Raw genomic sequence first — 13,099 nt, 5'->3', positions numbered from 1 at the left:
AAGGAAAAATCAGGATCACGTGGGGGACTTTCTCTGAATTTCCAGGCCTGCGTGCCCCACCCCTCAGGGATGGCCAGGGAGCCTGCTCCTGCTGACAAGGTCACCGAGCTCCCCGCCAGTGTGCCGGGGGCTCTGATGCTGGGGCCCAGCAGGGGCTGCCTTCACACGTGTCACACCTCCACCCCGCCACACCCTCTGCTTGGGTGCCCAGGCCACAGGCCCCTGGTCCTTTTCTGCCCTCACCTCCACTTTGGCCATTTTTCTTTGCTGTCTCTGAGGCTTAGCAATGTTACCAGTTATTCAAAGACCTTGCTTGGCTCAGTCTTTCAAAGAACCCCCTTCTGGAAATTCCTCTGGGAACTCCCTGGCGGTCCAGTGGTTAGAGGACTCCACACTCACACTGCCAAGGGCCCGGGTTCAATCCCTGACTGGGGAACTGAAATCCCACAAGCCGCGCGGCACAGCCGGAAAAAAAAAAAGAACCCCCTTCCTTCCCCCGTCCTACTGAGGAGAGAGCCAGGGTGTTTAGCTCAGGCTGGAGGGCTGCTGAGGACGAGATCTAAGAAGGGGTTTTAGCACCAGGTGGGGAACCATGCCAAGGGCTACATTCTGAGAGCCTCCAGCAGGGCCAGCCCAGCTTCACAGTGATGTGTCGGGGCTCCTGGGTCCCTCAGGAAGCTGTGACAGGTAGTGCAGTGCAGCAAATAAGCCTGGCCTCTGGCATCAACAGACTTGGATTCAGATCTCAACTCTGGTATTTGCTAGCCATGCAAATGGGCAATTTCTTTAAACTTTTCTGAACCTCAGTTTACTGATCTGTAAAATGGGTGTGACGATGGTACTAACCCCCCAGGGCTGTTGGGAAGATTAAATGCCACAGTGGATGCGCTGAGCGAGCTTTCAAGACACGAAAGCTGGGACTTCTCTGGTGGCACAGTAGTTAAGAATCTGCCTGCCAATGCAGGGGACACGGGTTCGGGCCCTGGTCCAGGAAGATCCCACATGCCGCGGAGCAGCTAAGCCCATGCGCCACAACTACTGAGCCTGCACTCTAGAGCCTGTGAGCCACAACCACTGAAGCCCGTGCGCTTAGAGCCTGTGCTCCGAAACAAGAGAAGCCTCCGCAATGAGAAGCCCGCGCACCGCAACGAAAAGTAGCCCCCGCTCACCGCAACTAGAGAAAGCCCGTGCGCAGCAACGAAGACCCAACACAGCCAAAAATAAATAAATTAAATAAATTTAAAAAAAGAAAGCTAGAAACGAAAGCTCTCCTGTTACAGTCTTTGCCACAAGCCCACTTTCCCTTGGGAATTTCACTGCATTCACCCCATCCAGGCAGAACCCCACGGCTGGCCGGTCAGGCCAGGTCATAGAAGGAAGTCGAGGAAGCAGTGGTCCAGCTCTGTGGAACAGGGGATGGACCAGGAAACCACAAGCAGAAGCACAGAGCTCAGAGCTGAGCCATGCAAACGACATGCAAAGAGCTAGGAAATCCTACCCTGGACCCAGCAGGCAAAACCTCTTACTTCCCCAGCCAGGGAGGAACCAGGCACCCAGAGAAACAGAAGCCCTTTGTGAGCTGCCCAGCATCACTTCACTTCGGTGATATCCCTGGGATGGCACAGGGGTGGGCACACGGAAAGCACACGCATGCGTTCATTCTTCCATGGATTTACTAACCCCTTACTACGTGCCAGGCACTAAGGACACAGCAGTGAATGAAGCAAGCGTGCCCCGTGGTAGCAGACATAGACAGGGAACAATCTAACAGACAAAGAAAGAGGTCACGGCAGAGGGGGATATACGCTGAGAAAAAAGTGATGGTGCTGGGAGGGGGCCGAGTGGGGGGCCCCCTCCAGGTCGTTGGGAAGTCAGGAGAGCCTCTCAGAAGGGACATCTTAGCTGGATGAGGAGGCCAGGAGAGAAGTGAGGGGGAAGAATGTTCCAGAAAGAGGAGGTAGCAGGTGCAAAGTTCTGGGTGCAGGAATGGACCTGCCAAGGGCTGAGACCTGGAGCACAGGGCCCAGGACAGACCAGGCCCCCAGGTCACCCACCTTCCTGCGGCTGAGGTGGCGGACTGAAATCAGAAACACTTTCACTGGTGAGTCAGGACCACGGACCTTGGGTGTTTCCATTAGTGGCACCTGGATGTCCAAAGACGTCCTTGGGCCCTTCTAGGGCAACTTTCATGGTCACCTTAGGGCCTTTTGTGTGCCAACTCTTTGTGTGCAGTCCAGACAGGGGGTCTGTGGACCCTGAGCCACACCAGGCAGACGTCAGGCCCCTCCTCCCTGGGGGTGCCGGTGCCCAGCATGGATGTGTGTCCCTGGGCATGAACACTCAGGATGCGGCCTCGCCCTTCTGCCTGCAGTGGCCACCCAAGTGCAAGACGCTCTTGAGCTCGGTCCTGTGCAGGCTCAGGGCTGACGGCACCCATTGGAGGAGCTAGAAGACCAGGCACCTTCAAAAGGATGAGTTTGGAGCGTGAATGGCTGGCCCAGACGTCATCAGCAGGCCTTGGTCCCCACAGGTTGATTCCTCCCCGATCAGCCCCCAGGGAGGTGCTCAGAGGAGGAGCTGAGACCCAGAGAGCCTAAGGGGCAGCCCCGGGTCGGGGTGGGGCTGGGAGAATCAACGCCAGAAAAAATCGACTAGGACATAAAGCAGGACTTCTGAAATCCCAAATGGCAGGTGAGGCCCAACTCATAAGCACAGAAGGCGCTCAACGACCCACCTGCTAAAGAGCTAAGAGTCACCGTGAGCTGTCAGGGACGGGGGCCGGCAACCACGCTGGGGGGCTTGCCGGGAGGTACGGGTCCAGAACTGGTACAGCTGCCCACTCCCCAACCCCCATCAATACAAGAGGACTGGGAAGAGAGGAGGGCCTGTCGACCATTCCAGAGGGTCCTCCTTTCTCTCCCCAAGGCCAAGGGCAGAGGGGCTTAAAGAGAATCCCTTATTCAGACGGCACACCTGCCAGGAGGGGATGCTGCCATTTTGTTCTCAGCTCACTCTCTATCCAGCTAGCAAACGTACTTCTGGGCTACTTGGGAGCCATGGGAGGCCTAAGAGGAGCGGAAGGGGCGGCTGGCAGGCTCCCTGCTGGGTAAGGCAAAGATGTGAGCTCCTTGCGGAAGGGTGGGGGTGGCGGTAGATACTTGGATGAAAAGCTAGACTCCAGCTGTTTTGTTGATTCTTCACCTGGAGGGCCCCCAGCCGGGTGAGGGAAACGTAGCAGTAAGAGGTCGAAGGTTGGACCACCTTTGGGGGAAGCTGGAGGGAGCGTGGGCACTCTGTGGCACAGAGAGGTTAAACAACTTGCCTAAGGTCACACAGCTAGGAGGTAGCAACGCAGGGAGTCTGGCTCTGCCTGCCGCTCGGCACAGTCAGATGCAGTTACTGGGAGACAAATAAAACTAATTCATGTTTCTACCCCAGCGAGTGCAGGCTCAATTAACTGACATTAATTAGGAGCCCTGCATTCCCAGTTGCTGGGAATCTTGAGCCCGCCATGTCTGTCTATGCCAGCTGTCCACTGCAGCCCTGCCTCCTCCAGAAAGAGGACCAGGGCCCAGAGGAACAACAATCTAGGCTGGACCGGGCGATGACCATGGTGGCTTGAGGGGCCTAGTCATTCTCCAGCTCAGAGCGAGGGCTGAACCCTGTGAACTAGGTTTGAAGATCCCTCTGCCCAGTCTCTGCTGCGACAGACAAGTTGGCTGTGTCACAAAGCAGGAATGAGTCACCCTGCCCTATTGTGTCGCATTGTAACTGATACAAAGGCAAGATGCAAATGAACATCCTCAGCCGACATCACTTCTGCTGCAGCCCTATCCTTAGAGCAGTGTCCTGGGGCTGCTGCGAGCAGCCTGCACAGGCTAAAGGCTGCTCCCCAACACCCGCTCCAATGCCCGTGGCCCACGCATCTTCCCTCCTCTGGGCCCCGAGCGACTTTCCCATCTCCTGGCCTCAGTGTCCTCTGCTGTTCATTGGAGACGATCAAGACCTTATCCTCGGGCACTGGGCAGAGTTCCCGGTGTGCCCCCCCTCCCTGGCATCCTGAGGCCGTCTAGAGCTTGCCCTGGGTCTTCAGAGAGGCTGGACTTGCCCAAGGCGCTGGGCCGTGGGAGCCGAGGGACGGGAGCCTGGCCGGGGCTCCTCAGCTGAGCTGCCCTGGGGGTAAACCCAGCACCCCGCGGCTCGCCACCTGGCCCTCTGGCACGCTCATTTCTGTTTGATGAGTCAGTCATCAGCCGCTTCTGGTGACTTGTCAGCAGAACCCCAGTGGCTTTGGGGCGGAGATGAATGGGGAAGAGGTGGCACCTCTCCCTCCCCAAGGATGATGCCTTTTCTCAAAGCCTTGGTGGGCAAGGCCTGGTTTCCCCTGGCATTCCCCTCCCAACCCCCGTTGCCACCTTACTCAAAGGAGCTCGAGTTGTGAAATTCCAGCTGCTGCCAGGAATGGGAATGCCCCCCGCCACAGTGGGGTAGCATTGAGACATTCAACAATGGGGCCTGCTGCCACCTCCAACTTCCTCTTCTGAGCCAGTAAGGATGAGTCCTTACTGCGGACCCTGAACAGGACAGTGAGTCCTGGAGCTGGAGGGGGAGGGGGTTGGGGAAAGGGGGTGCCCAAGGGCAGAGGGAGACCGCCTCTTCACACGTTGACATGACCTGTGATGCAAGACAGGGGTCATCTCCCCTCCTGGGCAGGACTAGTCAGAGGGGCAGGGCCTGCCTGGGTCCAGCTTCATGATGCAGCCCCCCATGCAGCTGGGAAGAAAGCTTCTTTTCTTGGGGGACTTCGTGCAAAACAGCAGAACTGGAGGGTCCACATCTCTTAGGGAGGGAAGTATGGGCCAGGGTCTGGCGGCACCCCGCACTGCTTCCCTGGTGTTCTGGAATATTCCAGGCCCATGCTTTGAAGACTCAGTCCCACAGGTGGACGTAAGAGAAGCACTAAGGCATGTGGTCCTGCGCTGACCCCACTCGCTTCAGTCCTGGGTCACTCCTCCCTCTCCCCCTTCCTATCGTCCTCTGTGGCTTGACCTCCCTTCTCGGTCACCACTCTCCTCCTCGTAAGGCAGAATCTCTTCTACAAACTAATTTTAAAAATTTTCATTTCTAATACAGGAAGGATACAGCAGAAACCAAAGAGACTGGGGTGAGATGGGGGGAGGATAAGGGAATGAGATGGGGGGTGAGGAGGTGCAGCACTTTTCTGGGGATACCTTCATATACGGCTTTGACTCTTAGACCCATAGCAATATTTTACATACCCCAAATGAAATAAATAAATCGACCAGGATATGGGGAGGCACGGGGGACAAAAATGGGAAACAAACAACAAATTAACTGTACTATAAATGATTAGCATAACCACATTGAAAGGAATGGGGAATACGGGAACTAACTTGAGTAACTTTGGAAAGTAGTATTTTCACTGGATACTGTAAGGCTAAAGACAAAAAGAACCACGTACAAATACTGTGTTCTACTTACTAAATCTGTTTCTTATAGGGATGTGGGTTAAAAATCCTGCAACTTCTTGTGTATGCTAGGACTGAACAAATACGTAAACAGATCACAGATAATGAGAGCCAGTTTCTCACTGCTGGAGAAAGAAGTTACAGATAAGGAAAAGGGAGAAGTCTAGAATGAACCACCTTATGGTGTTGGACTGGAATTGGAGAAATCAGTATCAACTCATGGTTTTTCATGCATATTCAGATAGATACATATAAAAGTGAAAAAAAGATGTGTGTGAGCTTGGATTAATATGCATACATATATTTTCTAGCTCTGTCTGCGGAGAGAGCCTAGAAATAACGACTTCCCAGTAACGATGAGCACGCCTAGTGCCCAGACCCTTGTTTCTAAATATCATTCTCCAATCAAAGGAACCAGGGCTCCTTAGAGAAATGGCTGATTCTAGGACTGGGACAGGAAATATAGAAGTTAAACCTGAAGACCTGGAACATCTTGTAGAGTCAGAAAATAAGTCAGTACTTGAAAAAGGATGGGGAATGTCAAAAGGACATGGGAGCCAGCTTAAAGGAGCTTCCAATGGCCAAAGCCAGGACAATTTAAACAACTAAATAATGAAAGTGTTGGATTATAATTCATAGGATAAAATAAATACCCATGAGTCTACACTAATGTCATAAATAATAAACTAAAAAAAATAAATGGAGGGGAAGGGACAGGTCTTCTTTACAAAAGAATTCCAATGAGTAAATGCGGGAGGAATGAGAGAAATACAAAATGACCATTAGACAAACACCACCGTAAAAATTATTGCAGGCAAGATCCACCAATGGATGCTAAAATCTGTGAGTGAAAATCTGAGAGAAAATGAGAGATTTCATGGTCTCAGAGTATTTCCCCCAAGAAACTGATCAATTACAAAATAAAAGAAAACAATAACTTCACAGTGGAGAAATCCAGCACTGCCTTAACTTCATGACCAAACTTAATAGCACCAATAATAAGACATATCAACATCACATATCCCCTGATATCCTGATATGCTGCACTGAAAGGGACATAACATCACTTCTGTGGGATTCTTGCCAAAAATTCCTAACCACATAATCTAATCATGAGAAATCATTCAAAACTGAATGGAGAGAAATTCTATAAAATAACTCACCAGTAACTCACCAAAGAGTCAAGGTCATAAAAAATAAGGCAAGACTGAGGAACTGTCAGAGACTGGAGGAGACTAAGAAGACTCAAAAACTAAATGCAACGTGGGATCCTGGACTGGATTCTGGAACTGAAAGGGGAGGTTAGGGGGACACTGGCTAAAATCTAAATAAGGATTTGTACCAATGATCATTTCCTGGTTTGGATAACTGTACAATGTCATATAAATTGTAACATTAGGGGAAGCGTGGTGAAGGGTATATACCTGGATCTATATAACCCTTCATATAGTTACATAGCCTTATATACCCTTTCTGTATCTTTCCAGGTGGTTATCCAAAGTTTCACTGCCCTTCATGAACTTGATTTAATTGCTATTTAATGAAGAGTCACAGTTCCTAATTACTGGTGGGTGGACCAGTACAGAGCTGGCTGCCTCAAAATCCCCTAACCCCATGTTCCTAAACTGGGGTTGAGAATCTCTGGGGCTTTTAGAGGGTCTCTGAGGGCTTTCTGGAAGCATGCTTAAACCGTATTTCCATTTCGATGGCAATCTAGGAAAAGTTAGTAGTTAATCTATTCTGGAATATCTTGATAACACTACGACCAAATGTTACCATAAAATGTTGATGTATTTGCCTCTATCACCAATTTGGTGTCCCCTAAAAGGACAGGGCATGCCAGGTGTGTTCCTGGGGTCTGCGAGAGCTGAAGGTTGAGCAGAATGAGTTAATAAGTGGAAAACGTTTAGAATAGTGCCTGGTACATAATAAGCATTCAATAAATGCTATCTATTAGCTATCGGGGTGCTTTCTTAATGTATACATTTCAACTCCAGGTGGCTTTGAGATCAGGCCAAGAAATAAAACACTCCCTGGATGACTCTGATGCATAGTAACGTTTTCTATTTTACAAATACACTCACACCCGTATCCCTACCACACCCATGCTAGACTATACACTAGACTATAAAACTAGGAAAGCACCTTAGAGACCATCTAGTGCAACTCTCCCATTCTACAGATAGGAAAATGGAGGCTCCAAGCAATGAAGGACTTGTTCAGATTAGAAAGTGGCAAATCTCATATGATCCAGCAATCCCTCTCCTGGGCATATATTCAGACAAAACCGTAATTTGAAAAGATACATGCACCCATATGTTCATAGCAGCACTATTTACAATAGCCAAGACATGGAAACAACCTAAATGTCCATCGATGGATGAATGAATAAAGAAGATGTGTATATATACAATGGAATTTACTCAGTCATAAAAAGGAATGAAGTCATGCTATTTGCAGCAACATGGATGGATCTAGAGATTATCACACTAAGTGAAGTAAGTCAGAAAGAGAAAGACAAATATCATACGATATCACTTATATGTGGAATCTAAACAGATTCACAGATATAGAGAATAGATTTGCGGTTGCCAAGGGGGAAGGTAGTGGGGGAGGGATGGATTGGGAGTTTGGAATCAACAGATGCAAACTAATATATATGGAATGGACAAGCAACAAGGTCCTACTATATAGCACAGGGAACTATATTCAATATCCTGTAATAAGCCATAATGGAAAGGAATATGAAAAAGTATATATATGCATAACTGAATCACTTTGCTATACAGCAGAAATTAGCACAACATTGTAAGTCAACTATATTTCAATAAAATAAATTTTTAAAAAAGAAAGTGGCAAATCTATAACTGAGTCTAGAACCCCAGGACAGTCATGGCACCCTCTGGCTTGGGTGAGAATCAGACACCACTGCCCAGCAGTGAGTGACCTCAGCTCCTCTCCTCAAGATTAATTTTAAATACTTTTTCAAATTTCTTCCAGAGTTTTTGGGCTGTGGAGGTATTCAACTTCTTCACATGTCAACTTTGTAAATTTAGGTTTTCTGACAGTATCATTCATTTGAGTCAGATTTTAAAATTTCTTAGCAAGAATCTGTATCTAGAATTCCTATATAATTTTTTTAGATATTTACTTATTTTATTTATCTATTTTGGCTGTGCCAGGTCTTAGTTGTGGCACGCGGGATCTTTAGTTGCGGCATGTGGACTTCTTAGTTGCAGCATGCATGCGGGATATAGTTCCCCGACCAGGGTTCGAACCCAGGCCCCCTGCATTGGGAGTGTGGAGTCTTACCCACTGGACCACCAGGGAAGTCCCTAGAATTCCTATATACTTCTTTAAGTTATTTTTTAATCTGTGATTTTAGCCTCTCTCTTAATCTGAATGTTGTAACGTTAAGTCTTCTTTTAAAATACGATAAAATATTTGTGTTAAATATTTTTACGCTGCATCACAATTCCTGAAATGATTATTTTTGAAATTTACAGTAAACATCATAACTATGATAATAATAGTTTTTTCTGGACAGTGGTTTTAAGTTTCATTTATTTCATTGCTTGCTGTTTTGTACCATGTCATCCCTATTTAAGAGTTCTTTATTTTAATTCATTTCTTGCTCAGCCAGGGTATTTCGAGTAACTCCAAGAACAGTGTGAGGGTGAAGTACTTTCTGAGACTTCATGTGTCGTGTGTTATTCATGGAGGCTCACTATGAATTACAGCTTTGCCAATTATAGATTTGGCATAATTCATCATTTTTCCACCCTCAAAATGTTTATAGAAAGCCAAAATAATCCACTGAAAAATGGCTCTCACAAAGAAGAGAATTAGGTAAGGTGGCTGGATACAAATTAAAATAGAAATTAATATCGTTCAGTCATACAGATGAAAAACAGAAATGGTGTTGGAAAAAAAAGACCCACATACATAACAACAAAAAGAATAAAAGAAGAGAAAATAAACTTTTAAAATCTGCAGGATTTTAACGAAATAAAACTTTTGAGGGACACAAAGGAATGCAAATAAATGGAAATGCACACCCTGTTGGTAGACAGTTAGATTCAATACCATAAAGAATTAATTCAAAATGAATCAGAGACCTAAACATAAAGAGCTTAACCTACAAAACTCAGAAGAAAACGGGAGGAAAGCTTCATCACATTAGATTTGTCAATAATTTCTTGGAAAAGACACCAAAGCACAGGCAACAAAAGAAAAAATAGAGAAACTTGACTACATCAAAATTTAAAACTGCATCGAAGGAAACAATCAAGAGAGTGAAAAGGCAACCTACAGAAAGGGAGAAAATATTTGCAGATCATATGTCTGACAAGGAGGTAATATCCAGAATATATAAAGAACTCCTACAACTCAACAGCAACAAAGAAACCCAATTAAAAAATAGTCAAAGGGCTTCCTTGGTGGCACAGTGGTTGAGAATCTGTCTGCGGGGACATGGGTTCAAGCCCTGGTCTGGGAAGATCCCACATGCTGAGGAGCAACTAAGCCCGTGAGCCACAACTACTGAGCCTGTGCTCTAGAGCCCGCGAGCCACAACCACTGAAGCCCACGCACTTAGAGCCCACGCTCCACAACAAGAGAAGCCACTGCAATGAGAAGCCCACGCACCGCAATGAAGAGTAGCCTCGCTCACCGCAACTAGAGAAAGCCTGCTCGCAGCAACAAAGACCCAACGCAGCCAAAAATAAATAAACAAATAAATTTATTTAAAAAAAAAGGTCAAAGTGGGACTTCCCTGGTGGTCCAGTGGCTAAGACTCCACACCCCCGATGCAGGGGGCCTGGGTTTGATCCCTAGTCAGGGAACTAGATCCCGCACACCGCAACTAAAAGACCCTGCATGCCTCAACTAAAGACCCCTCATGCCGCAACTAATTGGCCAATAAGCACACAAAAAGCACATAAAAAGATGCTCAACATCTCTAATCATTAGGGAAATGCACATCAAAACCACAGTGAGGTACCACTGCACACACATTAGCATGGCTATTATGAAAAACAAAATAAAACAGAAATAAGTGTTAGTGAGGATGTGAAGAAAATGGAACCCTTGTGCACTGCTGGTGGGAATGTAAAATGGGGCAGCCACTGTGGAAAACAGTATGGTGATTCCTCAAAATATTAAAAACAGAATTACCACATGATCCAGCAACTCCAATTCTTGGCATATACACAAAAGAATTGAAAGCAGAGACCTGAACATATTTTTATACACCCATGTTCACTGCAGCATTCACAACAGCCAAAACGTAGAAGCAACCTAAGTGTCCATTGACAGATGAATGGATAAACAAAATGTGGTCTATACATACAATGGGATATTATTCAGCCTTTAAAATGAAGGAAGTCCTGTTACATGCTCCAACATGGATGAATCTTGAGGACACTATGCTAAGTGACATATGCCAGTCACAAAAAGACAAATACTGTATGATTTCACTTCTGTGAGGCACCCAAAGGAGTCAAATTCATAGAGACAGAAAGCTGAACAGTGTTGCCAGGTTTTGGTGGAGAAGGGAACGGGGAGTTGTTTAATGGGTATAGAGTCTTAGTTTTACAAGATGAAAAGAGTTCTGTAGGCTAGTTGCACAACAATGTGAAAAACAACACTACTGAACCGTACACTTAAAAACAGTTAAGGTGGTAAATTTTATGTCATAGGTATTTTATCTCAATTTTTAAAAAGAGTAAAAAAAAAAAGAATTAATCAACATCTTTGTGATATTACATAGGAATGTCAATTCTCTATCAGTTTCAGCCTAGAGAACAGGAGGTAAGGAAAGAGAACAGACTGCCTCATACAGGGTGGTCGGTCCATGTCAGGTCCTGGGCTGGGTACTTCCACTTGATTGTCTAGTTTTGCTTTTTTTTTAATAGATTTATTTTATTTATTTACTTATTTTTTTGGCCGCATTGGGTCTTTGTTGCTGTGTGCGGGCTTTCTCTAGTTGCGGCGAGTGGGGGCTACTCTTCATTGCGGTGTGAGGGGTTTTCATAGCGGTGGCTTCTCTTGTTGCGGAGCACAGGCTCTAGGTGCGCAGGCTCAGTAGTTGTGGCACCCGGGCTTAGCTGCTCCGCGGCATGTGGGATCTTCCCGGACCAGGGATTGAACCCGTGTCCCCTGCATTGGCAGGCAGATTCTCAACCACTGCGCCACCAGGGAAGCCCCTGATTGTCTAGTTTCATGATCATAATGACCCCATGACATACTCACAGTTGTGTACAATTCCTGCAGTTCAGGGAGGGTGTGCCATTTATTTGGCCAAATTCCTGTGGTCATAGTTCTTATGGCCTGAGCTGGACGCACATCCTAAGTTGGCCTGACTCCCAAAGCCCACGTTCTCACCTACACCATGTTCACAGGAAGTTATCTCTACTGTGTTCTAGACACCCAAAAGGCTGAGTATGCGGTTTCACCTCGGTGTTATCATTTGAGGCTTCCCGGGAAGACATCTTGCACAAAAATTGCCTCAATCCTCACTGTCAGTGATTCAATCTCCCTGGGTTAGGGTTGCTCACTTCCTCTGTCCTAGCTTATTTTTCAAGATATAAGATTCCTGGAGGGACATTCAACTAACAAACAGGTCTGTGACGGCAGTGACAGTGGCTAGTGGGCAGTGGAACGACTCCAGGGCCAGGAGAGGTAGGACATGTGAAAAGGTGGGTGGTGATGGCGTGGGATGGTAGGGAGCGGATGAAGCAGACGTGTGGAAAAGGGGAAGGAGAAAGATGTTAACACGTATGCATGTTAGATTGAAAGACAACGGGGAGGCATCATGTTGCCTTTGTATGTAATAATTATAATAACAGCAGCTAATGCTGACTGAGGGCTTACTATGTGCCAGGCACTGTCTAGGTGCTTTCTATGAATTAACTCATTCAACCCATATGAGGTAGACACTCTGTTATCTCCATTTTCCCATTTTACAGATGAGAAGACTGAGGCACAGAGCATTCTCTCAGCTGGTAAGTGAGGCACGTCCTTTCTTGGCAGGACCTAGGCAATTTAGTTTCTCTGTGTACATAAAGGAAACCATAATGGAGCCAGAGATGGGCAAAATGAAATTACTGCCAAGATGGGGAACCAGAGAAAGACTATAAGAATTTACCAAGATATAAACTCCAGGCAGCAACCAAATTCTATGGGTCCCTGGGCCAAACCACGGGCACCTGGCACTGGAGGCTGTTTAATCTCGCCACCTTTCAAATTTAGAGCCTGTCTTGTTTGCCAGCAAATGCTCACGGAGTAATAAAGCAGCAAATGGATGCAAATGTAGAAACTCCAGAAAGGCCAATTACACATATACTGGCAGCTTTCTGATTTTTTTGGATGCGGAAAAAGATTGTGGTTCTGACAAACTGCATTCGTTATAGCTGCTCACTTTCTGCAGAATCATTTCCAGTTTGTGAGACAGACAAGAATATTTCATAGTTTTGGGCAAAGAAGATTTTATGGAGCACTGAGACTTCCAGATAGATGCTTTGCCATTGGAATAAATTTGAGACAGACTGTCTAATTCACGATCTCTGACCTTGACTATCGTTTCCTCCCTCCCAGAGTGAAGACCGTTC

This window comes from Eubalaena glacialis, chromosome 19, assembly GCF_028564815.1.
Source record: "Eubalaena glacialis isolate mEubGla1 chromosome 19, mEubGla1.1.hap2.+ XY, whole genome shotgun sequence".
NCBI classification, from domain to species: domain Eukaryota; kingdom Metazoa; phylum Chordata; class Mammalia; order Artiodactyla; family Balaenidae; genus Eubalaena; species Eubalaena glacialis.
Note: the sequence above shows the minus strand (reverse complement) of the source record.